Raw genomic sequence first — 9,982 nt, 5'->3', positions numbered from 1 at the left:
TTTAGAGTTTAAAGTGAAAGTGTATTTATAATTTATTTGGATCGGTGCAAGCCGAACTATTACAATTGATATCAAAACCATCCTAGATCAGAAAAAAATTTTAGGCTCCTTAAATCTTTGACTTAAGGGGATAGCGATAGTTCATGCAATATGCTGCAACTGAAGCTGCCCTTGGGACAAAAGAACCACCTTTTTATAAGCACTTTGATTCACTTCTTTGCTTACTTAGCACTCTATACTTCCTTCAAGAGGTTCTCCAAATTTAACGTCACTCAGGCCACTATCATTAGCATTCAACTCCTTTTGTCTTTCTTTCAAATTATGTCCAAGGAAACAACACCGCATTGGCAACCTCACATTACCTAAAAATGTGAATAGCAAAGCATTTTGCATTCATTTCACCATATAAAACAGAAAGATGAGGTGCAATCCACATTAAAACTTGAAGCAAAACTGTACAGTTAAAACTCAAAGTTTGAGTATGATCAAGCATAAATTAGCCACATTTTTATTATCTTTTTTATTGCTTATTTACACATTTTTTAGTTTAATTTATGGTTTTTTATCTTGTTTTTACAGAAAAGGAAGAAATTGGAAAATTGGAGAAAAAGTGCAGAAAATTGACAGAAAAGTGATTGGGTCAGTGATTTGCCCAGTGATCCGCCCAGATCAAGCTGAAGCAGAAACCTGGAGGCAACAGGCAGAAGTGATAAGGTCAGTGATTTGCCCAGGACACTCGAAGACACTGGCCAAATCACTCGCAGAAGACAGAGAGAACCGACTCACAGAAACGTGATCGGGTCTGTGATTTGCCCAATCACTTGAAGAAACTGGTCAAATCACCGGGCAAATCACTTTCACAATAGAAACTGACAGCAGAGCGGGAATTTGGGCAGAAAACAGAAATCCAAATTTTCAGAAGTCCAAATCCAACCCAATCACTACCAACATAAAACCAAGAGCCACGAAAGAGCTTCTCATCCAAGGAATTCCAATTGCAATTAAATTCAACATCAAAAGAGGAGTCAAACACCAAATCAAAAAGGGATTTCAAAACCCTAGATAGATAGAATTCTTCAGCTATAAAAGAAGAGCCTCCAAACCAGCAAAGGCACCTTCTGATCAGGAACTCAGCACCCTCTCCCTCGCCAGAAACTCTGCAACTGCTCTTCTTTTCTTTCTTTTCATCTTTTTGTGTATTTAGTCCACCATGAGTGGCTAAATCCATTCTTTTCTAGTTGAAGTTGGTGAATTTCAGATTTGTGTGATGAATTGGGAGATTTAAATCTCCATTGTTAAACTTCTATTTCTTTTCAATATTTATGCAATTTGAGCTTTCCATAATTATTACTTTGCTTTTAGAATCAATAAGGGCCCATTGTTTTTAAATTGCTTAAGTAATATTATTTGAATGATTTAGGTCCGTAATTGCTTAGGTTGTTCAAATACACATTTAATCAAATTGCATGATCTAGACTTGACCACGCGGTTGGCAAGGTTAGAATTAGGTTTCTCTAAGTCTTAATGCAGTTAACAGTTGTTCGATGCTATAATGCCCCAAGGACATTCCTTGGCAACTTGTTAACTAGTGTTTGATTAGCGAACGTTTCCTAATCAAACTAGAACTAAGGAGGAATTTGGATTGTGAGAAGCGTCTTCCACATCCAAAACTAATTTATTGAGATAAATAGGAGTATTAAAGAATCAATGATCAATTCTAAACAATTTGAAATAAGATCCATACTTCAACTAGAAGCTTTTCTCTTATTGATTTACTCATCTTTAAATTATTACTTTCTTTTGCTATTTAGTTTTAATTCATCAACTCAAACCCCCCTCTTTTAATTATTTGTTATTTACTTATCTTGGTTATTATTAGGAAGATCTTTAGTGTCAATTCCCTGTGGTTCGACCCTATTGCCACTATCTACAAATTTATTTGTTGATTGATAATAGGTTTATTTTTGACGGCTTCGACAACCGCTTATCAAAAATTGGCGCCGTTGCCGGGGAACTGATTTAAACTAACGTATTTTCCCTTTATGACCAGGTCTGGCCGTAAAGACACTCTTCTTTACGACCCTGAGATTGAGAAAACCGCCAAGCACTTAAGGAAGCAAGCAAATTTGAGGAACCAAGCCTCAAAAGCATCTTCATCAGCAACACCATCTCACAGAACGGTTACTGCACCTACTGATTTTTCTGCACCAGCTGAAGCACTTGCTGTCACATCTGCCCCTGCTGCAGAATTTGTTGCACCAACAGACATACGTGCTGTCACGCCAAACACTGCTGCGTTTGAACCAGATACCCGAATCCGGGTTACTGCAGAAATTCCTGAAATGGCAGAACAACCTGCTGCTGAAGCTGAAAATCAAGCTAGAAACTTGCCTATCCAAGCTCCACAACAAAGGGAGAGAACCCTTGGAGAGCTAGCTATGCCAGCTGAAGACCATGCACCACTATGCATAACTTATCCTGAACTGACAGCACCTTTTGAGTTAAAGACAGGTCTGATTCATCTCCTTCCTAAATTCAGAGGCCTAGAAAATGAAGATCCTCACAAGCATTTAAAGGCATTCCACGTTGTGTGCTCAACCATGAGACCCCAAGGCATTCCAGAAGACGATATCAAGCTTAGAGCCTTCCCTTTTTCCCTTGAAGACTATGCCAAAGAATGGCTATTCTACTTGCCACCCGGATCCATCACATCATGGGCTGATATGGTAAGAGCATTCTTGAGAAAATTCTTTCCAACCTCAAAAGCCATAGGCATCCGTCGAGAAATAAGTGGCATAAAGCAAAAGCACTCTGAAGGCTTGTATGAGTACTGGGAAAGGTTCAAAAAGTTGTGCACAAGCTGCCCTCGGCATGATATTTCTGACCAATCTCTCATTGAGTACTTCTATACCCTCGGAGAGAAAATTTATTGACGCAGCCTGTGGAGGAACAATTGAAAAAAAATCACCTCGAGAGATGAGGGACTTAATTTCCTCCATGGCTGCAGCTTCTTAACAATTTGGAGACCAAGAGCTGCCAACAAGGAATGTAAATGAGGTGAGTAATTCCATTTTATCATCCCAACTTTCTGAACTCACCAATGTTGTCCGTAGCCTTGTTGTGAGTCAAACCCAACAAGTCCAGCAGATTCAGCAGCCCAAGACATGTGGAATATGTGCCAACAACCACCCAACTGATCTATGTCCTTCCCTTCAAGAGGAGGACCAGCAAGTCAATGCTGTTGGAGGCTTCAATGGGCAAAGAAGGTATGATCCTTATGCAAATACTTATAATCCAGGTTGGAGGGACCATCCAAATTTCAGTTATGCAAGGGGAAATCAATATCCAAGCTACCAGCAAAGGAACCAAGCTCAAGCTGCACCTCAGAACTCCAATGCATCTCTTGAAGAAATTGTGAAGAATTTAGCAAGTACTGTGCAAAATCTTGAGAAACAAGTGAGCCAAATGGCCACTTCAATGAGCAAATATGAATCTCAAGGGAAGCTACCCTCCCAAACTGAGATAAATCCAAGACAAAATGTTAGCGCCATCACATTAAGGAGTGGAAAGGAGTTGCAAGACATTAGGGCTGAAAAATTGCAAAAACAGGGCATGGAAGAAATTCTGCCAGAAAGTGATCAGGGCAGTGATTTGCCCAGTTCACTAGTAGAAACTGACCCGATCGCTGGTCAAACTGAGCTGTCCAGTAGTGATCTGCCCAAACCACCAGAGAAGGCAGAAAGTGATTTGCCCAAATCACCAGAGAAGGCAGAATCCAGTCAAAGGCAGAAACAGCAACCAGCAGAAAAATTCAAGATACCTCCTCCCTTCCCAAAGAGATTTGCAAAGTCCCAAAAGGAGAAAGAGGAAAAAGAGATATTGGAGACACTCCGCAAGGTGGAAATCAACATTCCCTTACTTGATGCTGTAAAGCAAATTCCAAGGTATGCCAAGTTTCTCAAAGAGCTATGCACCAACCGAAGGAAACTTGCTGAACGTGAAAAGGTAAGTGTGGGGGAGTGTGTTTCAGCTGTAATCCAAAGGAAACTTCCAACCAAATGCAAGGATAGAGGAATGTTCGCGGTTTCATGCAAGATAGGCAATGTGGGAATAAAGAAGGCCATGTGTGACCTTGGAGCTTCAATAAATGTCATGCCACTTTCCATTTTTAACTTGTTGAATGCAGGTACACTCAAGGGCACCAGTATTGTGATCCAATTGGCTGACCGATCCGTCGTCCATCCCAAGGGAGTGCTAGAAGATGTGTTGGTACAAGTTGACCAACTAGTCTTCCCAGCAGATTTTTATGTGATTGACATGGAGGAGGATAAGGGCAAAATCACCTCTGACATCTTACTTGGGAGACCATTCTTGAGCACAGCAAGAACAAAAATTGATGTGCATGATGGCACATTGACTATGGAGTTTGAAGGGGAAGTTATCAAATTTAATGTTTATGATGCCATGAAATTCCCCAATGATGTTTCTCCTGTTTATGGCCTTGATGTTATTGATGATTTAAGTCAAGAAATTTTTGATTTTGATCAAGAAAACTTACTTTATGAAGGTCTTTGCAGGAAAGGAGAAGTGGACAGCAACATCACTGAAGCAGAAAAAATAGCAGACTGCTGTAACTTGCTGGATGTGGGTGATTTGCCCAGTGATTTGCCCAGACCACCAGATAATCTGCTCAAATCACAGACCAAATCACTGGAGCAGACAGACTTGACAGAAAGTGATTTGCCCAGACCACCAGATAATCTGCCCAAATCACAGCCCAAATCAGACAGCAAACAGCAGAAATCAGCACTAGAACTGAAACCATTGCCAAGCCACCTCAAATATGCCTACTTGGGAGCTGGAAATTCACTTCCAGTCATTATTTCTAACTAGCTCAGCCAAGAAGAAGAGGAAAAGCTCCTTGATGTGTTAAAGAAGCACAAAAAAGCAATTGGGTGGACCTTGGAGGACATAAAAGGCACCTCAAGACCATTCGGTGGAGGCTCATCTCACCAGAATCAGAGACAGGATACAGCACATGAAGCTATTGACATACGGAGTCCACAAACAAACAAGGTTTTCAAGGTTAATGGGCATCGTTTGAAGAGATTCTATGAAGGTTTTATTGTCCATGTTGTGGAGGAGGTTCCCTTGGATCCCCCTTCCCAAGACTGCTGAGCAAGACACTGAAGTCCAGCCCAAGACAGAAAACAGGGCGCTACTGGGAGGCAGCCCAGATGTAGTGATTTGCCCAGTGATTTGCCCACTGCTTGCCCAAATCGCCGGGCAAATCGACTGAATATACCATAGTCACAAGTGATCGAGGCAGTGATTTGCCCAATTGCCCAGATAATTTGACCAAGATCACCCGTCCAATCGCAAAATCAAGCACATCATCAGAAAAGGGCGTGAACAGTACCAGCCCAGCAACTGCAAAGGAGAAGCGGTCTGGCCAAGTGATTTGCCCACTGCTTATCCAAATCACTGGTCAAATCACCCTGTCAAGAATCCAGAGGGCCAGCATTAAATGATCAGGGCAATTCACATACCCAAATCATTTTAAGTAGTTCTTTTCTTTTACTCTTTTACTTTTTACGCTATCTACTGTTTTTATCTCTTCTTCTTCAAGATTTCTCCTCTCCGACCCACCACTCACCCACCGGCAAACTCAAGACCACAATGGTAAGAATTAAGATGAAGGCCACCGGCGGACCGTTCATGTGGAAGAAACTAGGGCTGCCGAGACCCATCCCCTCCGACAGTGATGACGAAGCGCGGGACACCCCTCCACAGCAGCCCCTGCAGATGGGACAACACAGGAAACAGGGCAAGAACCAGCAAATACACTTCTAGCAGACCCCAGCAGGATGCTCCTCAGCCACCAGAAGACGAAGCCCCCAACCAGACAGTAGAGGCTCGTCTCAGTAGGATTGAGGACCGAATGCAAAGGATGGAGCACTTGTTGGACCTGCTGGTGGACCATTTTCTGCCCCAGCACCGTGACAGATAGCGATCTGCCCAGTGATTTGCCCAGTGCTTGCCCAAGTCACTGGTCAAATCACCCACAGGCCAGGAAGTCCCTTTCCCTTTTCTCCTTCATTTCTATATATATATATATTCAAACATTGAGGACAATATTTGGGATAGGTGTGGGGGTACTGGAGAGTATTTATTCACTGATCACACCATCTTTTGATTTCTATTTGTTTCTTATTGTTTCTTTTTGTTTCTTTTTACATTATTCTTACACCTTTTTGCACACACCAGAATTTTTTTCACACTTTTTGCACACACACACAGAATTTTGTCTTGGTTTTTGCTCTACTCAACATAGATAACAAGGTTAAAAGAGTTTCCTTATCTCATGACCCCATTGATTTGCCACCCCTTTAAGCCTAAATTGAATCATTCATAGTATGTTATCTTCACTTAGAAAGTTCTTTACTTGAATTGAATCCTTAAATTTGTTGTGGTCAAGGGAAATAAAAATAAAAATACATGTAAACATAAAGTTAGTGTAACTCCCTATGAGCTGATTTGCCCAAACTATCATAAAAAACCAGCATAAAGCACAAATCATAAACTTGTTCCAATGGTTTAAGACTATGAACTGAGCCTAATAGCCACTTGGAGAAATGACTGACTGAGTAACCGGGGGTGTATCACCCATGTACACAATCGCGTAAAAAGGTCAGTGACCTTTCCAAGCAAATAAGTTTCAATGGTCTAGACTATGAACAGAGCTAGTAGCCACTTGAACAAGTGACTAACTGAGTAACCGGGGGTGTATCACCCATGTACACAATCGCGTAAAAAGGTTAGTGACTTTTTCAGGCAAGGATAAGAATAAGTGCTGCTGAAAATAAAAATAAAAATAAAAAGGAAGAAAGAAGAAAAGGGGCAAGTCACTCCTAGGGGCTGCTCTAAACCTAACATAAAAGAATAAGCATGATTGAGTCAAAAACATTTCTCTTGATCATGGTAGGTGAAAGGAAACAAGGAAAGGAGAGGATGACCTTAGTGCATGTACTCTATACTGTGATAGTTTAGATTAGGAGTCTAGGGGGGGCTGATTAAGTGGTACTTAGGCTCAAAAGAAAAAGGGGCTTGATTGGCTAAGTTATTTGTTGCTTGAGGACAAGCAAAAAGCTAGGTGTGGGGGTATTTGATCAAGCATAAATTAGCCACATTTTTATTATCTTTTTTATTGCTTATTTACACATTTTTTAGTTTAATTTATGGTTTTTATCTTGTTTTTACAGAAAAGGAAGAAATTGAAAAATTGGAGAAAAAGTGCAGAAAATTGACAGAAAAGTGATTGGGTCAGTGATTTGCCCAGTGATCCTCCCAGATCAAGCTGAAGCAGAAACCTGGAGGCAACAGGCAGAAGTGATAAGGTCAGTGATTTGCCCAGGACACTCGAAGACACTGGCCAAATCACTCGCAGAAGATAGAGAGAACCGACTCACAGAAACGTGATCGGGTCTGTGATTTGCCCAATCACTTGAAGAAACTGGTCAAATCACCGGGCAAATCACTTTCACAACAGAAACTGACAGCAGAGCGGGAATTTGGGCAGAAAACAGAAATCTGAATTTTCAGAAGTCCAAATCCAACCCAATCACTACCAACATAAAACCAAGAGCCACGAAAGAGCTTCTCATCCAAGGAATTCCAATTGCAATTAAATTCAACATCAAAAGAGGAGTCAAACACCAAATCAAAAAGGGATTTCAAAACCCTAGATAGATAGAATTCTTCAGCTATAAAAGGAGAGCTTCCAAACCAGCAAAGGCACCTTCTGATCAGGAACTCAGCACCATCTCCCTCGCCAGAAACTCTGCAACTGCTCTTCTTTTCTTTCTTTTCATCTTTTTGTGTATTTAGTCCACCATGAGTGGCTAAATCCATTCTTTTCTAGTTGAAGTTGGTGAATTTCAGATTTGTGTGATGAATTGGGAGATTTAAATCTCCATTGTTAAACTTCTATTTCTTTTCAATATTTATGCAATTTGAGCTTTCCATAATTATTACTTTGCTTTTAGAATCAATAAGGGCCCATTGTTTTTAAATTGCTTAAGTAATATTATTTGAATGATTTAGGTCCGTAATTGCTTAGGTTGTTCAAATACACATTTAATCAAATTGCATGATCTAGACTTGACCACGCGGTTGGCAAGGTTAGAATTAGGTTTCTCTAAGTCTTAATGCAGTTAACAGTTGTTCGATGCTATAATGCCCCAAGGACGTTCCTTGGCAACTTGTTAACTAGTGTTTGATTAGCGAACGTTTCCTAATCAAACTAGAACTAAGGAGGAATTTGGATTGTGAGAAGCGTCTTCCACATCCAAAACTAATTTATTGAGATAAATAGGAGTATTAAAGAATCAATGATCAATTCTAAACAATCTGAAATAAGATCCATACTTCAACTAGAAGCTTTTCTCTTATTGATTTACTCATCTTTAAATTATTACTTTCTTTTACTATTTAGTTTTAATTCATCAACTCAAACCCCCCTCTTTTAATTATTTGTTATTTACTTATCTTGGTTATTATTAGGAAGATCTTTAGTGTCAATTCCCTGTGGTTCGACCCTATTGCCACTATCTACAAATTTATTTGTTGATTGATAATAGGTTTATTTTTGATGGCTTCGACAACCGCTTATTAGAGTATTAATCTCCTAAACAGAAAACTCAAAGCTTCTCTTCTAGTTGCCCTTACAGAGTCTATAAATCACATATCAATGACCCCTCATATAAATATCAATCAACACACCATAACGTGGAGAATTGGAATAACCCACCTCTTAAAGTCGCTAACTTTGATTACATTTAACCGCAAAATGGAACAAAAGAGCACTGTTGTGGCAATACTCACAACAAAGGCAAGAAAGATTATAAAAATAAATGTGCAAGTCTTTTGATTTATAATATTATTTAATCAATTTGAAGTGAATTCAAAATTTATCTCCAAATCACTTTAAGTTTGAAGTAAAGTTTTTCGCATATAAACACTAGAAAATTCTTGTAAACTTTCTACGTGAAATTCTTTTCTTTTCTTTCTCACAGCTCATTTAAACAAACTATTTCATAACGATTGCAGCGAGTCAATGAGAGAAATGGATCTTTAAAGAGAGGAGATGGGCAGCAGAGAGAATAGAAAAAATGCAGACTCCGGTGGCATGAGGTGATGAGAGTTGAAGGGGCAGGAGACATGGTTAACATTTTGAGGTTTTGGAGAGCTAGTTCTGGGATGGAGGAGGGTTCCGTAAAACAGAGAAAGGAGGTCGGTGAGGAATTTGCCGTTGGTGGTGGAGGAGGAGGTTGGAGAACGAAGTGGAAGAATAAATTTGGGGCAGGGTTTTGAGGGAGATAAGGGAAGAGGTAAAGATTTGAGATTTTTTTTTGAAATAACTTGTTAGTTTTGATTTAATATAAAAACTCTATCACTTTTGATTGAAGCAATTATGACACGTAGGCCTAAAAGGGGAGTTACCCATATTCACTTTTGAAATAACTAGCGATGCATACCTGAGTTTTCTTCACCAATATTTAGGGTAGAAGAAGATAGATCTCTATAGAAACTAATCTTAAGAAGCACAGAGACCTACATGCAAAACTAAAAACCTTATAAAACATTCACTATTTGTTAAAAACCACAACTGACAGACAAATCTAAAAAAACCTCTGAATTTATCAAAAACAGAACTAAAAGAGTAATTTATAGCTTTGTCGAACGTCTTTCTAACATGGAATGGAAGATAAATTCATGGAGGAAGGTGCAATATTCAACAAATTTTACGAGCATGGTACTGGATTTTATGACATTTCCACTTATTTACACTTTTTCAATGTAGGACAAGCTATTTGCTAGTAGCTGAACTATTCCTAGCACTGGTTGGGTATTTTGGCAAGGAGGATTGCGGGTTTGTGTGGGCTGGTTGCTTTAGTTACAGTAGATTCTTCTAGGTACATCT

Source organism: Manihot esculenta, chromosome 8 (genome assembly GCF_001659605.2).
Source record: "Manihot esculenta cultivar AM560-2 chromosome 8, M.esculenta_v8, whole genome shotgun sequence".
NCBI classification, from domain to species: domain Eukaryota; kingdom Viridiplantae; phylum Streptophyta; class Magnoliopsida; order Malpighiales; family Euphorbiaceae; genus Manihot; species Manihot esculenta.
The sequence above is the reverse complement of the archived record's forward strand: the minus strand, read 5'-3'. Positions refer to the sequence as shown.